At 36.1% G+C, this 17,139-nt stretch overlaps 1 protein-coding gene and 1 pseudogene across 2 annotated transcripts in view; one reads left to right on the top strand and one right to left on the bottom strand.

The window, feature by feature from the left end:
- Positions 1 to 17,139, top strand: part of NDUFS4 (NADH:ubiquinone oxidoreductase subunit S4) — a 112,240-nt gene that overhangs the window by 57,501 nt on the left and 37,600 nt on the right. The gene's annotated exons all lie outside the window — the stretch shown is intronic.
- LOC123580165 lies at positions 5,798 to 6,144 on the bottom strand (annotated as a pseudogene).

The following is a 17,139-nucleotide window of genomic DNA, read 5'->3' as shown; positions in this document are numbered from 1 at the left end:
TATGGGTATAACAAATTCTAAGAAGTGGAATACATACAAGAAGTAGAAAACAGTAAAAACACCTTTAATATTTTAATGCATTTAAAATATTTAAATGCATTGAAAGTACTTCAAAGCTTAGTACATCCTGAGGATCAACATTATGAAGTTAGCTATCATTGTACTATCAATTCATGATATTCAGGTTGATGAGATTTCTATCATAAATATATGTAAAACGTATAGCAATTAGTACTATCACTACTGTTATTTTATAATGCATTATAACAGTTTGTTATATAAAGACTGTATCTGAGGAAGTTATGAAGCATTCTCCGTATCTTACATGTCAGTCTGTATTTTCTTATTCTTGTTATAATGCCTTTCCAGAACAATGCAAGCTAATCCTTTAAAAAATGTCTACAGTACTTACTTTGTCATTTATTTGGTGAACTATGTTAATATTAATTTTTTATTTAATTTATTGTAGTCAGAAACACACTCTGAATTCAGTTTTGAAATTTCTTAAGACTTTTTTTTTTTTTTTAATAGCTCAGAATGTCATCTGTCTTAATGTTCCCACGTATACTTGGAAAGAATGTGCATTTTCTAGTTTTGGTGTTTGGTGTTCCATAAATTTCAGTTAAGTTTTATGTTGGTATATAGAGTTCAGATTTTCTTCATCCTGCCTAATAATTTTGTTTACATCTTTTGTCCATTACTGAGAGTAGTGTTAACATCTCAAACTTTAATTTGTCTGTTTCTTATGTTAGTAGTTCACTTTTTTGCTTCACTTATTTTGAAGCTCTACTGTTAGATGCATAAACGTTGAATGTATAAACACTGAAGAGTGTTATGTGTGCTTAACAAATTGATGTTTTTATCGGTATGTAAGGTCCCCCTTTTCCTGGTGCTAATCCTTATTCTGAAGTCTACGTGGGTGACATTAAACAGCTGCTCCTTTCTTCTTAGTTTTGCATGGTGCATCATGTTTCACTCTTTTACTTTTAATCTGTTTGTGAGCTCATGTTTTAAGTTTGTCCCTTGCACATACATATATTTGGCTCTTGCTTTTATTTTACCTAGTTTAACAGTCTCTGCCTTTTAATTCCCATTTGACTTTTTTCCCCTTCCTTCTGTCCTCCCTCTTTCTTTATTTCCTTTCTTTCTTTCTTTCAACTTCACCCATTTCTTTCACTCTAGTCCCCCATCTCCGACAGTCACCAACTGTTCTCTGTATCTATGGGCTTGGTGTTTTCTGTTTTTTGTGTGTGTGTTTTGCCTTTTTTTTTTTTTTTTTTAGATTCCACACATAAGAGAGATCATGCAGTATTTGTCTTTCTCTGACTTATTTCACTTAGCACAATTCATGTGAGGTCCATCCATTTTGTTGTTCTGTGACATTGGTCTATATGTGAATTTTTATGCCAGTGCTGTTGCTGTTTTGATTACTGTAGCTTTGTAATATAGTTTAAAGTCAGGGTGCATGATTCCTTTAACTTTGTTCTTTTTCAAGAATGGTTGGCTATTTGGAGTCTTTTTTAGGACTGTTTGTTCTATTTGAGAAAACTGCCATTGGAATGTTGATAGGAATTGCATTGAATCCATAAATTACTTTGAATGGTGTGGACATTTTAACAATATTCTTCCAGTCCATGAGCATGGAATGTCTTTCCATTTATTTCTTTCTTCATTTTCTTTTATCAATGTCCCATAGTTTTCATTATACATGTTTACATCCTTGGTTAAATATATTCCTAGATAATTTTCTTTTTAATGCTATTTTAAATGAGATTGTATTCTTAATTTCTCTTTCTGATAGTTTATTATTAGTGTGTAGAAATGCAGCAGGTTTGGGGTGTCTGGTCGCTCAATCAGTTAAACGTCTGACTTCAGCTCAGGTCAGGGTCTCATGGGTTGTGGGTTCGAGCCCCTAATTGAACTCTGTGCTGACAGCTTGGAGCCTGAAGCCTACTTTGGATTCTGTGTCTCCATTTCTTTGACCTTTCCCTGCTTGTGCTCTCTCTCTCTCAAAAAAAAAAAAAAAAAAAAAAAAGTAAAAACATTTTTTTAATTTATAAAAAAAGAAAAGAAATGCAGCAGGTTTTTGTGTGTTGGTTTTGTATCCTGCACCTTTGTTAAAATATTTTTAGTTCTAATATATATTGTTTTAAACATTTATTTTTGAGAGAGAGAGAGAGATATCATGAATGGGGGAGGGGTAGAGAGAGAGAGAGAGAGAGAGATCCTGAGTGGGGGAGGTGCAGAGACAGAAGGAGACACAGAATCTGAAGCAGTCTCCAGGCTCTGAGCAAGCTGTCAGCACAGAGCCCCATGTGGGGTTCAAATTCACAAAGCATAAGATCATGGCTTGAGCCGAAGTCCGACACTAAACCAACTGAGCCACCCAGGCACCCCTAGTTCTAATATTTTTTGATGGGATCTTTTGGGTTTTCTGTACATATAATACCACGTCATCTAAAGAGTGACCATGTTATTTCTTCCTTTTCAATTTGGATGCCTTTTATAGCTTTTTCTTGCCTAATTGCTCTGGCTAGGACTTCCCATATTAATGTTGAACAGAAGTGGCAAGAGTGGGCATCTTTGTCTTGTGTCTGATCTTAAAGGAAAAGCTTTCAGCTTTCCACCATTGAGTATGTTGACTGTGGGCTTGTCACATGGCTTTTATTATGTTGAGGCACATTCCCTCTAAACCCACTTTGTTGAGTTTTTATCATAAATAGATGTTAAATTTTGTCAGATGCTTTTTTTGCATGTATTGAGTTGATCTTATAATTTTTATCTTTCATTTTGTTAATTTATATATCTCTGTTAATGGGTAATTTCTACCTTTTAATTCCCATTTGATTTCCCTCCCTTCCTTTTGCCTTCTCCTTTCTCTTCCTTTTTTCTTCTCCTCTCCTTTACCACCTTTGTCATCATGATTTTAGATTGAATACATTTTTAGAAACCCATTTTATCTCTCCTATTGATGTTTTATCTCTACCTCTTTTTTTAGTGAGTCCTTTAGGGATTATAGTATGCATTCTTAAGGTTTTATATTCTGCTATGAACTAGTAACATATCACTTTACATATAACCTTGAAACAGTGCTTCCATCTGTTACACTAGTCCTTTGTGTTAATGTTGACATACATTTTACTTCCCAATATAAGCCTCATAGTAAATTATTAATATTGCTTTAAACAATCAGTCATCTTTAAAGAAATTAAGAAACAAGGAGAAAAATCTTTTATATTTACCCACTGATTTACCATTTTTGGTGTTCTTCATTCCTCCATATAGATAACAGATTTCCATGTGGTATCTCTTTCATCCTGAAGAACTTCATTTTAACATATCTTATAGTAACACATCTATTGGGACAAAATGTCTTAGTGTTTGTGTATATGGAAATGCCTTCATTTTGCCTCTGCTTTTGAAAGACTTTGCTTTAGCTCAGGCTGCCATAACACCATAGACTGAGTGGTGTCTATAACAAATTTATTTTCTCATAGTTTGCGAGGCTAGAAATATAAGGTTCAAATGCCAGCATGTTGGTTTCCTGTTAGGATGATCTCCCAGGCTTGTAGATGGCTGCCTTCTCACCTTGTCTTCACATGGCGAACAGAGAGAATGAGAGCAAATGTGAGTGTGCAGGCAGGCATGAGTAAACAAGTGCTCAGGTGTCTCTTCTTATATAGGCACTAATCCCTTTATAAGAACCCCACATCTTGATTCATCTAACTCTAATTACTTCTCAAAGGCCCATCATGTTTCCAAATGCCATCCTATTTGGGGTTAAGCCTTCAATACATGGGTTTGTGGGGCAGAGGGACACTGAATGTTACAGACATTCTGCTCATAACAACCTTTTCACTGGTTATAGAATTCTAGGTTGAAGGTTTTTAACAGTTTAAAGATGCCATTCCATTTTTTTAAAATTGTGGTAAATACACATAACACAAAATTCACCAACTTAGCCATTTTTAAGTGTACACTTCAGTGACCTTAAGCTTATTTACAGTGTTGTGCAGCCACCACCAGTGTCCATTTCTAGAATTTTTTCATGGTCTCAAACAGAAACTCTGAATCCATTAAACATTAACTCCCCATTACCCACTTCCCCAAATCTCTGGTAACCTTTATTAGGCCTTCTGTTTCTATGAATTTGCCTATTATTCGTTCTTCTTATGAGTAGATTCATGCAATATTTGTCCCTTTGTTACTGGCTTAATTTTTACATAATTCTTATAATGTGTCAGGATTTTACTTCTTTTTAAGATTACCTAAGTTGCATTGTGTATATATATGCTACATTTTGTTTATTCATTCATCTGTTGGTGGACAATTTGGGTTCTTTCTACCTTTTGGCTGTTGTGAATAATGCTGCTGTGAACATGGATGCACAAATATTTGTTCCAGTCCCTGCTTTCAGTTGTTTTGGGTATATGCCTGGAAGTGGAATGGTTGGATTATATGATAATTCTATGTTTAACTTTTGAAGAACTGCCATACTGTTTTCCACAGTGCCTGTACCATTTTCACATTCCCACCAGCAGTGCATAAGTGTTTCAATTTCTTCACATCCTCATCAACACTTACTTTCTGTGTTTTATATAATAGCCATCCTGATGGGTGTGAAGTGGTCTCTCATTGAGGGTGTCATTTGCATTTTCTTAATGACTAGCGATACGGAGCATCTTTTCATGTGCTCTTGTCCATTTGAATATCTTGAATATTCAAGTATTGTTCACATTTTTTATTTGGATTGTTTTTTGTTGTCTTTTTTTAATAAATATATTCTGAATATTAATCCCTTATCAGGTATATGTCCTGTGCACAAATGTTTTTATTTTGATGAAATCCAGTTTATTTTGCTTTTGTTGCACATGCTTTCGTTGTCATATCCAGGAAGTTCTCCTTAAATTCAGTGTTATGGAATTTCTCCCCAGTGTTGTGTTTTCTTTCTTTCTTTTTGCTTTTTAAATTTTTTTAACGTTTGTTTATTTTTGAGAGACAGCCCGCTTGCGGTGGGGGGAGAGGAGGGGGAGACAGAGAGAGGGAGTCACAAAATCCGAAGCAGGCTCCAGCTCTGATGTGTCAGCACAGAGCCTGGCGCGGGTCTCTGAACTCACAAACCACGAGATCATGACCTGAGCCCAAGTCAGTTGCTCAACGGACTGTACCACCCAGGTGCCCCAACCCCCCTCCCCACTCCCCAGTGTTTTCTTAGGAGTATTATAGTTATAGCTCTTACATTTAGGTCTTTGGTCCATTTTGAGTTAACTTTTGTATTTGCTATAAGGTAAGATTCCAATTTCATTCATAGGCATTTGGATATGCAGTTTCCTTGGCTTTGGATATGCTTTTTTCATTGAATGGTTTTGGTACTTTTATTTTCCCCCCATCTAACCTTCCCAACAATTGTGTTGTAAATGCCTTTCTCATGTTTCCTGTAGAGGTGTTGCCAGCCAAAATAAGGGAGAATTAAGGGTTGCACATACAGACAAGAAGTAGGTTTGAGACATTTGATTTTAGTCTCAATAAAGAAAGAAGGATTACTCTGCCACAGAGAGGTTCCAGTTCCAAGAATTTTGACCTGATGGAGTAATGTAGGTGGTGTATATATAAAGTGGACAGAGCCCAGGGAATGGATGGAGACAATTATGACAGAAGTGACTGGTCAGAAAACAGGTGTTTTCACATTTTGTTAGCTACAGTATAGACCCTAGAGCTGCCTCATTTCCTCTCCTCCCCTGCTCCCCACACCTGGTTAGTCCTTCCTAGAAGCCCTTGCCGTGGCCACTTGGGCCCACTACAACTCCTGCTGCACCTGAGCCAGGGTCTTCTCTGTAGCGCGGTCTGCTGTTCAGGATCCCAGAGCTGGGATTTGTATTGCTTAATTTCAGCTCTGATATAGTCCAGCCTCTTTCCCACTGTGTGGCCCAAGCTTCTCCCATCTCCTCTTTGACCAGCACAGGACCCAGAAATTTAAAGACCATGTTGGACCAAACCAGCAGGGCCAATTCCTCCTTAATGATATTATTTTTATTAGTTGCACCTCAGGCTTCTGCTGCCCAGACATGGATTTAATTCAGGTCCTTCTGTAGCTGCTGATATCTCCACTTCTCCCTGTAGCTTCTTCTGGATTAGTTTAGCCATGGCAGGGATGAAGGCCTGCATGGAGTTGGAGAGGGGCTCTGGGTCTCATACTCTGGAAGGTACCTGAACTCGCCTTTCTGCCTGACATTCTCCCTTCACTATTAATTGAAGTATACCAGTCTTGGCCTCTTGTTGAAAATCAGTTGACTGTATATCCAAGAGTTTATTTTGGGGCTGTCTGTTCTATTTCATTGGCCTGTATCTGTCCTTATACCAGTACCACACTATTTCAAATGCTATAGCTTTACATAAGTTTTGAAATCAAGATATTTGAGTCCTCTTTGTTCTTCTTTTTCAAGATTTGTTTTGAGGCCAGAATTCCATATGAATTTTGTGATGAATTTTTGTTTCTGCAGAAAACATAACTGAGATTTTGACAGAGTTTGCGTTAAATCTGTAGGTTGATTGGGTAATGTTGTCATCTGAACAATATTAAGACATGCCAGTCCATGAACACGAAATGTCTTTCCATTTATTTTTGTGTTCTCTAATTTCTTTAAACAGTGTTTTGTAGTTTTCAGTGTACATGTCTTTCACCTTCTTGGTTTATTCCCAGGTATTTTATTCTTTTTAATACTATTGTAATTGGAATTGTTTTCTTAATTTTCTTTTCATATTCTTTATTGCTAGCATTGAGAAACAAAACTGGGGGGCACATGGGTGTGTCAGTTGGTTAAACATCCGACTTCTGTTCAAGTCTTGATCTTGTGGTTAGTGAGTTTTGAGTCCCACATTGGGCTCTCTGCTGTAGCACAGAGCCTGCTTCAGATCCTCTGACCCCCCCCCCCCACCGCCCCTTCCTTGCTTGTGCTTTCTCTTAAAAATAACTAAACATTAAAAAAAAAAAAAGTTAAAAAAAACACACAACTGGGTTGCTTGTGTGTGTGTGTGTGTGTGTGTGTGTGTGTGTATCTTGGTACTTTGCTGAACTTGTTCATTAGCTCTAACAGGTTTTGTGAGTGTGTATGGAGTCCTATAAATCTATGAACAGAGATAATTTTACTTTATTTAGAATTTGGATGCCTTTTATTTATCTTGGGTAATTGCTCCTTTTCAGAACTCTGCCTCAAAAAGGTCTGTTACCTCAGCAACCCTAAGCTCCTAAATCCTACTTTCTCTGCTCTGATACGAACTACTGTGTTGTGCTTAGGCTTTGCCATGGTCTGCAGTGTGCTTCCAGGCATAAAGCTGAGATAGTTAAGGACTACATCATGAATTCTCCTTCCAGGGATTACACTGTGATTCTGCCTACCATCCAGTTGTCCAGTATCTGAAAATAGTGCTTAAAGTAACTTTCCCAGTTTTATATGTCAAGGGCAGTAGTCTGGTAACACTTAATTCCATCATGGATGGCAGTGAAAGTCCATTTACATACTACATTGTGATGATTCTTTTACAATAATGGCTTTGTTAATGAATCTGTACTTTTTTTTAAACTACCTTTAACAGTTTGTTCAGGTACTGATTCTCTCGATTCTTTCTATAGAACATAGAACATGTTTAATGACACCCCAACACACTACATACTATGGCTGAATTTAGGTTTCATTTTAGTATACAGCCAGACTTTGGCTCACAGTAATTGAGTCATGCTTACCAAGACCCAGTTGTGTTTGTTTCCATAAGTTTCTATGCTAGTTTTCCTTGAAATTGTGATTATATAATTTAATTGAATACTATGATCTGATTGCTATATAGGGGACAAAGAGTTCTTTCTGTGACAGTTCTGTTGAATACTTTGAAAAGGCAATATAATGGAGGGGCACCTGTGTGGCTGGCTCAGTTGGTTAAACATCTGGCTCTTGATTTCTTGATTTTGGCTCAGGTCATGATTTCACGGTTCATGAGTTTGAGCCGTACATCGGGCTCTGTGCTGACTGCATGGAGTCTGCTTGGGATTCTCTATCTCCCTCTCTGTCTGCCCCTGCCCACTTGTTCACACACACTCTCTCTCTCTCAAAAAATAAATAAACATTTAAACATTTTTTTTTCAGCGTTTATTTATTTTTGGGACAGAGAGAGACAGAGCATGAACGGGGGAGGGGCAGAGAGAGAGGGAGACACAGAATCGGAAACAGGCTCCAGGCTCTGAGCCATCAGCCCAGAGCCTGATGTGGGGCTCGAACTCACGGACCGCGAGATCGTGTCCTGGCTGAAGTCGGACGCTTAACCGACTGCGCCACCCAGGAGCCCCTAAATAAACATTTAAAAAAAAGAAAAGAAAAGACGATAATGGTGAATTTCTTTAAAAAAAGTTTTTTTAAAACATTTATTCATTTTTGGGAGACAGAGACACAGCATAAGCAGGGGTGGGGCAGAGAGAGAGGGAGACACAGAATCTGAAGCAGGCTCCAGACTCTGAGCTGTCAGCACAGAGCCTGATGTGGGGCTCGAAGTCATGAACTGTGAGATCATGACCTGAGCAGAAGTCTGATGCTTAACGACTGAGCCAAGCAGGCACCCTGATGATGAATTTTTAATGAATTCTGTCAAATTAGGTGGAGGTGAAACAATTACAAAAGATTATAATGTAAAAAGGAAATCATAAAATTCTAGACAGATTTTGGACTCTGTTTCACAAATGTCTTTGCATTCTAACTTCACATTTAAAAACCCCCAAACTAATAAATTAACTTATTTTCCTGGTAACTTGTCAAAGAAACAACACTTAGAATTCTAATCATTGGACCCATACTCAAAAAATACTGGCCCTATTATCAGATTATTAGAAGAGTGTACATGTATGCTTTTTAAGTTAAAATACAATGTATAAGGTGTGAATGTATATGTGTGCACATGCATGCACATGTGTGTGTATATTTACTTACTTAGGTGGTCCCCTGTCGTCACTAGTACTTTCAGCTAACTGTCAATTCCTGAGTCAGAAAGGAGACTTCTGTTGCGTAATTTCACTTTTATTCTAAATTAACAAGGAATTGTCTTACACATCTTAATGTGCCTCCTCACAGTCTAGTTTGATCTTCACATCTTTGCCTCTTGAATATTGCTTTGTTAAACAGAAGCATTTAGGGGCTTCTGGGTGGCTCAGTTGGTTAAGTGTCCGACTGCAGCTCAGGTCGTGATCTCATGGCTAGTGAGTTCGAGCCCCTCATGGAGCTTGCCACTGCTGTCAATGCAGAGCCTGCTTCAGATCTTCTGTCACTCGCCCCAACCCTGCCTCTTCTCCATTTGCATTCTCTCTCTCAAAAATAAATAAATCTTTAAAAAATCTTAAAAAAAAAAAACCATTTAGCTTTGGATCTGTTATTTTTTATTACTTCCAGCCTCCTTTGCAGATTTAATTAATTTCATTTATTGCTTAAACTATTTCTTGATTTTAAGAAGTTAATTTACCTTCTGTTCCTTTGCTTTGATATTTTTTCAACAATTATTTGATATTTGGTTCTTTGCTGCTATGGCTTTTGTTTTCATAGTTCTTAACGTATGTTGTGTGTATGTCAGCCTTTCAATTTAGTACCAGGGTATGAGGAGGACTGTTGGATTAAAAAATTGGATCTTTTCAGACTATTCCAAGTGCTCTGTGGCCACACTTTTTTGTCCTTTTATTTCGCCTTCTGAAAAAGCTCCTATATGCCTGATAGCTACATGACTTAGTGATTTAAAAATCCCAAAACTTCTGGAGCATTGGATTTAAAAGAAAAAAAAAAAGTGGCCTTAACTGTTACAAAGTTGATCATTATTATTATAGCTTTCTTCTTAAAATTATTAGCCTAGTAACTTTCAAAATGATTCAGAGAAGCATGTTGGTTTTCACTGACACAATATTGATCATTTAATTTGTGAGGCATGTTTTTTTTTGTTTTTTTTTTTTTTTTAGTAACTTTCAGTTTCAAAATTAATAGAAACCAAAGATTGTTTCGTGTGTTTCCTTGTATAAAAATGAAGTCTCCCAATGAATTTTCCTGATTTGAGGGGAAAGTTTTAGCATTTTTTAAAAATTGTAGCATTCTCTCATAAAATAGCTGATTAGTAGACTTGATTTGGCTATGCCATATGTTAATCATGTACTACAAAATTAACTATATACAGTACAAATCTGAAAATATTTGCTATCCGCACACCATTGTGTTGAGAAGGAACAATTTATTTTGCCCTTCAAGGTCCCTCTGGATGGACCAAGAACCAAGTTGACATGAGACAGATTAATAGGAGACAATAACATTTCATGGTGTACATTTGGCAGTTCACATAGCCTTGGAGTTCCAAAGACAGTTGAGCAACATGATGCCTCTTTGAGCTAAGGAGAGGGTGGGAATCTGAGGATACAAAGGGGAGAAAGACTGTTAGCAGGAAGGTAAGAGGAGATGTTTAAAAAAACAAGAGTTGCCTTATTATATAGATAAATTTCTTAGGTAAAGAGGAATCTCTGTTAGTAGCTCTCTTTCTGGTACAAATAGGCAGTTGAGGGAGAGGTAAAGAGCTTTTCCTGAATGTGCTGGGTTTTGATTGCTTTTAGTTCAAAATGATGTCCATGCCAAATTGACCCATGATTGGTGTGGACTACCCTTGGCCCCTACAATTACAAAGAGATTGTATGACGTTTCAGAGTTATATTTTGGGCAGTTAATTAGATTTTGGATGAGTGTTAACCTCTTCATGGAGGTTTCTTTTGGTAGCTGCTCTTATAAAGTAATATAACATCATTTAGGTCATTTTTGAGGAAAATTTGTTAAATTTTTGGTATGTTTTTACAAGTCAAAAACCAAACTCATCTTCTGTAGTTTTGCATGGAAGAACGCACACTAAATAAATCCCAGCCAATTAATATATACCTGTGCCTTGAGAGGATAAATGGAAGTTGGCTTCCCTTTTGGTGGCAATACAAAATGTGACCACAGTTTTGGAAAGCAATTTGATGACATATTACGGACCATGAACATTCTTATAACCTTTGACTTTATCAGTTCTACCCTCAGTTGTGGTTAAAGGAATTAGGTTACAGGGATTTTCATTGCAGTATACTGGAAAAGCAATAATAACAAGACAGTGTGATTTTTCAATAATGAGAGATTGCTGATGGATCTATCATGGCCACTAGCTTAGGAAATGAATGGGTGAGTCCTGGTGCACTGCCTCAGCCAATTGCTCCATCCCAGGAGATTCCTGAGGGGGCTGGACAAATTGGAACCATAGCTCCTGGCTGCGTTTGCCAACACTGTTGCTGAACAAACTTGTTGCAAGAGAAGCCAATAACTCAAGAGATAAGGGTTTGGAAAAAAGAAAGGGAGAAATTTATTTCAGGGGCCAGCAGCCATTGGAGGTGGCAGGTTCAAGTCTTAACAACCTACCTCTCTGCTGGCAAGATGGATACCTGGAGTTTTATAGGGAAAGTTTGTGGAGGGGGGTGGTCCATGCAAGAAAGCAAGCAGAGAGCTCATGATCACAGGTGGAATTCAGTATGTGTTTAGCCCATGATCATGGTCTGAGAAGGGGATGTGTAGGGTATGGTCTTCTAGACACTCATTTACTATTCGAGCCTTTCTGGTCTGGCAGTTGGAATGTTCAGTCATTGCAAAATGTCTTCGTCAATGCCTCAAGAAAGTGCAGTAAGAAATAAGCACAATACGTTTTAGTTAGAGTGTGAGTTAAGCAGTCTTGTCTATTTCTGGTTTTAACCATTGGCGTCTGTAGTTTAGTAAGAGGGCTCATTGACAGAATTGGCTAAGACATTGTGACATATTAACTTAATAGACTATTAATGAGGATTATGGGGCACCTGGGTGGCTCAGTCGGTTGGGCGTCTGACTTCGGCTCAGGTCATGATCTCACAGCTTGTGAGTTCGAGCTCTGCATTGAGCTCTGTGCTGACAGCCTGGAGCCTGCTTTGGATTCTGTCTCCCTCTCGCTCTGTCCCTCCCCCGCTTACACTCTGCCTGTCTCTCAAAAATAAATAAGCATTAATTTTTTTTAAATAGGCTACTAATAAGGATTAAAACAAATATGAAAACTAGGTCAAAAGAATCAATGCAAAATAACTGTATTATTATAACTATGTAAAGTGGAATTGTATATGGATATTTATTGGTAGGTAAAACAGTTAAGAAAACGGTTGCTAGGGTGTTAAGCATATGGATACATTTTTATAAATTTCTCTTTAATATTATTAAGTGTTTACCAGTATCGTTAAAATCGTAAGTATCCTGAAGGAATCATCTTCTCTGTCCCTCTTTGGTCAGATATTTTCTGATACTCTTTCACCTTTAAAATTTGATTAAATTTTTTTTATTTAATCCTTCCAAACAGTGCTATTACATAGCTTCTGTGATACAGTTTTTAAAGAGGAAATGGACATAGAGTTTAAGCAACTCGTCAGTACTGCATAGGTAGCAAATGGTGGTCCTTGGGTTCCTCCAGATTTATCTGAATCCTACTTGCTTTCTCTTAACCAATATTGTATTTTCCATTGTGATTATTTAGTTATTTCTGCCACGCATCACCCCTACCATGGGTGCACAAATTGTAAACTTACTCAGGAATAAAATTTTGTCTTTATATCCCCTGCAGCCTCTGGCATGGATAACTTGGCATAATAGGATCTTTCATTTTGAGTTGAAATAAAGTAAATTATATCTTATTCTTTCAGTTTCATGAATGTCTTAGGCTTATCAGTATGTGTTTTCATACTTAACCCATTTAACATATTTGACTCAGTGTTTTTGATGTGTACAACAAATGGGACATTCAGCCCTTGTTTTTAAGAAGCTACATTTTTCTCTCCTCCAAACTTGAAGCAGCTTATGGACTCTAATTACAAAACCCTTTGTTGTATTTTGATTACTAACTCGTTTTTCAAGGAAGATGGGAGATTTTCTGTATCTTAACACCAGCTTCCCATTACTTATTCACTCCGTTCTTTTTAAAAAGTTCAATATTACTTTTTATGAGAATAGAGATGATGTCTGTACTGTTTTGAGCATTATGTCTAGTAACTAATACATTGTAGGTGCCAAAAAATACGTTGAGTAAATGAGATACATTCTTTTTATTGTCTAAGGTAAGCACTTTATATACATTAGTCCTCATTTTACTTCATTTAGTTAATTTTATAGATGGTGAATGAAAAGAAGTTTATTTGCCCAAAGTTGTGATTTGGTATTCTTCTAACCCATTTGACTCAGCCCTTTGCTTTTAACCATTGCTCCTGTTCACAAAGAGCTAGGAGTAATGAAAATAGTTAGGGATTGATACTCATGTGTAATTCTTAGTTTGATTACGTGTTACATGATTTTCAGAGTCATTTGCATGTTACTGTTTCTATCTTAGCATTTTATTTAAAACTGAACTTTTGGTTCCATGATAGCCTTGCCCAGTATACAGAATGTAATGTTGCATTCCAATACTTGTTTCATTACCTGGTTGGATTCCCACATCAATGTGTTGCTTTAACAGACAAACAAAAGTCAGTTCTACTAGCACACCTCTAATGTATTTTTACAGTTTTTATTTGTATCTGAATTTTGATGACCACTGACTTTTTAGAAGTGCTTAAAGTTCTTCCATGATAAGTAAAATACCTATAGTTATGCTGTCAACTCTTTATATTGTTCAAACTATAAAATTTATTTTGTAAACTGTCCTTCATTATTTATGAGAGCACTTAGTGAGTTTCTTGTGCAAAGTATCTGTAGGGTACTTGAAAGGAAGTTTTTATTGCAGATTTTTTTTTAACATCTTTCATGGTTGAAGTAGAATATAAACGCAGTCTTCAAATTTAGATCAGTTTTAGCCCTAGAATAAATTTAAATACATAATTAATTGGTAACTAAAAGCTTGCAGTAGAACAAGTTTCTATAAGCAGTATTTGTACTTAATGTTCCAGCATGTGCTCTATTAAAACTTTTCAACATCGATCCATACATGCAATTTATTGACCTTATTACCCAGAAACCTGGTTAAAATTTTGGCTCTTCTGGATGTGCTGGGAGATCTGTCAAAAATTCACCAAAGTGGTGAAAACCTTTTTCATTTATTTCTATTTATGACAAGTGTAAACTATTAAGGTTAAGTGGGTGGGGCAACTGGAAGTAATTACTAAGGCCAGTGGCATTTTTGTGGTTTAATAAAGGCAGAAGCTAATTATTCAGTTTTTATTTAAGTGAAATGGTGCCAGAAAGGAGGTTCCTGCAGAGCAGCTGCACTCCTTCAGTGTTACCCTAATTTACCAAAGACACAACTGTCACAAACAAAACTTTTAAACTTGATATATAACCACAAAAGTAAGGAGGCTTTTGTTTGGAGTGCATGCAGAAGAACTCCTTTATACAAATCAACCGGCAGATGACGGACAATGATGAAAATTTGATTCTTTGAAGTCATAATAGTCATTGAAATGTGTGAAATTCTGGTATTGAAAAGAGAGCGACCAGCAAGACTCTAAATCCTGGGTGGTTGCAAGAAGCTTGCTGGGAGGTTTTTCTGCATTTTGACACCAACTTCCCATTGCTTGTTCCCTGCTTCCTTTGTTAAAAAAAAAAAAAAAAAAAAAAGTTGAATTCACACAACATAAATGGGGACAGTTGATAACCGAATCATACAGTTTTTATATGGAAAACAAATATTTTATAATGGAAATTGGTATTTGAAAGAATAAAGTTCATTTACATCTACTGGCATATACTTTCTTAATCATTTTTTAAATTCCTCTTCCGTTTAAGTAGACTTGTGAGATAGAAGGTCAGCTGTAAGCTCTTCCAGAATTTAAGACTGTGGAGGAGATGGTGCTGAAAGAGAGGAACTTTGGAATTGTGAGGTGCATCTTTTCAGGAGCAAATATTTATCTGAATGCCCTTCAGTCTATGAATCATTAGTCATGTTTCTTAAGATCACATTATGGTACATATGATTGGTGTTTGTGAAATTTTATTAAGATAGTAACATTATTAATTGGAATACAGGTTTTATGCTTGACTCAACTGTTTAAAAATTAAAAGTTTTAAAACTCAGAAAATTAGTGTATATTATCTAAAGGATAACTTGATTTATGAAAATTTATACGTAATTATTAGCTAGTGAGTGTTGAGTTTCTTTAGGTAAAAACTTGAAGGCTTCTCATCCAATGTGATGTAGCTTTTTTGTAGTCATAGAAAATTATGAATTGTTATTTATAAATACGTATTTTGCCAATAAAATGAGAAATCTATTAAAGGCAATATTGACATCAGCAAAGTATTTGGATAAGTAGGGTTTTCTTTTTAGAAAACCACCGGTGATCCAATATTGCAATACAGAAATAGAAATCTAGACATAATGTCTTTAGTTCAATGTAGTTTAGTTTGCAGATGTTTTATTTATTTATTTTGAGGGAGAGCAAAGAATTCAAGACACAAGTAAAGATTTCAACATAGTGCTTCATAGTTCTTTTCAAGTATTACATTGTTTTAATGGAATCTTGGAGTGGGAGCTTTTAGCCCATTGAAATGTGGCTTAAAGGACAGGTTCTTCTGTCACTAGCTGAAGCCGTGTGGATGAAATGATAACAATAGTGTCGTAATGCATTTTAAAAGTGTGAGAAATCAGTTTGTCTAGACTGAGAGTGTGCCTACAGGGACTAGGAATTTTAGAGCTTCTGTGCCCTTTAGGTGTCAAGTATGTGAGAGATGCCAAGCCTTTTCATTCTCAGTCTTTGGCAGCAGCTCAACTCTGCTGCGGCACCTTACATGTCTTCTGCAGGCAAGAGCAGGGACTTTGTCAGAACAACTTGGGCTTCAAAATTCAGAAACTTTTTTGTGCCAATGCCAACTTTAAATTGGGGGATGAGATCAATTAAAAAAATGTCATACTTGGAGAAGCTATGGAAGCACTGGTAGTTGTTCAAAATAGAAAGAGCTCCGTAACATTTTAGCCACTTAAAGAGATTTTCCATCCTAAAAAATCATTCTGTCCCCTTCTATTTTAATAGTACAAATCAAGAAATGCTGTTTCTTTTTTTAAAAAGTTTTATTTTCTATTACTTTGTCATATATATACATCACAATGTAGAAGGTAAAGAAAAAGTAAATCTGTTCCCTATAATCTCATCTTCCTGAGCTAAATGGTATTATAAGTGTTTAATGTCTCCTTTCCTGTAAGTCGCAAAGAGTAGCTAACTTATAGTTCTATTTTTTATGAACTTTTATGGAGGGTTTGCTGTGGAATTTGGAAATGGTGCCTCGCCCTGTAATTTTGTAACACACTTATATTGTTTATTTATATGCCACTTAAACTCTAGCTGAGGAAATAGGACTTTAATATAAAGATATGTAATATTAAATAATAATATGACAGATTACAAGTGCTATAGTGAATTCAAAAGAAATAAGCATGAGGACTTCCCAGGAGTCTCTTTTAAGCTCTTGAGTAGAGAAATATGCTTCAGAAAGTGAACAAATGTCATAAAACATGAAATTCCTTTGAAATTGAACTTGGCGACTAAAAATTACCAATTAAAACTTATATTCATACATTTAGAAATTATGAACCAATTGCATTTATTTTATTTAAGAAACTTTTTAAATGTAGGCACATACTAGAAGTGCGTATTTGTGTAAATATTTATATGGATTATTTTGATAGTTTCTCCAAACAGACAAGCTGTGACAAAGTAACCACACCTACTTATTGGTGCAGGTGGAAAGGTATTGTGTTAAGCAGAAGATTGGTTGCCAGCTAAAATAACTTTAAACAGTGTTTTCTTAATCTGTGAGTAGGAAGACTAGTGAAGTCAGAAATGTGCTTAGTATTTTCCCAGTATATGTTGCCGCACTAAGTGTTGACAGTAATTATTTGGTCCATAGCATTGTTTAGAGTGGAACTATAAATTAACATTAGTCTTCTTTAGGGGATATGTTACAATGAAATAGAAATTACAAAATTTTCTAGTTTTCACAAGTTTGGTGATTTTTTTCATGTTAACTCTGTTGTTTTTAACCAGTTTTTAAAAATTTAGTAAGTGAACCATGGTTTTAAAATGCTTCATTTGTAAGAATATGATTAACC

Source organism: Leopardus geoffroyi, chromosome A1 (genome assembly GCF_018350155.1).
Source record: "Leopardus geoffroyi isolate Oge1 chromosome A1, O.geoffroyi_Oge1_pat1.0, whole genome shotgun sequence".
NCBI classification, from domain to species: Eukaryota; Metazoa; Chordata; class Mammalia; order Carnivora; family Felidae; genus Leopardus; species Leopardus geoffroyi.
Note: the sequence above shows the minus strand (reverse complement) of the source record. Positions and strands in the feature narration are given on the sequence as shown.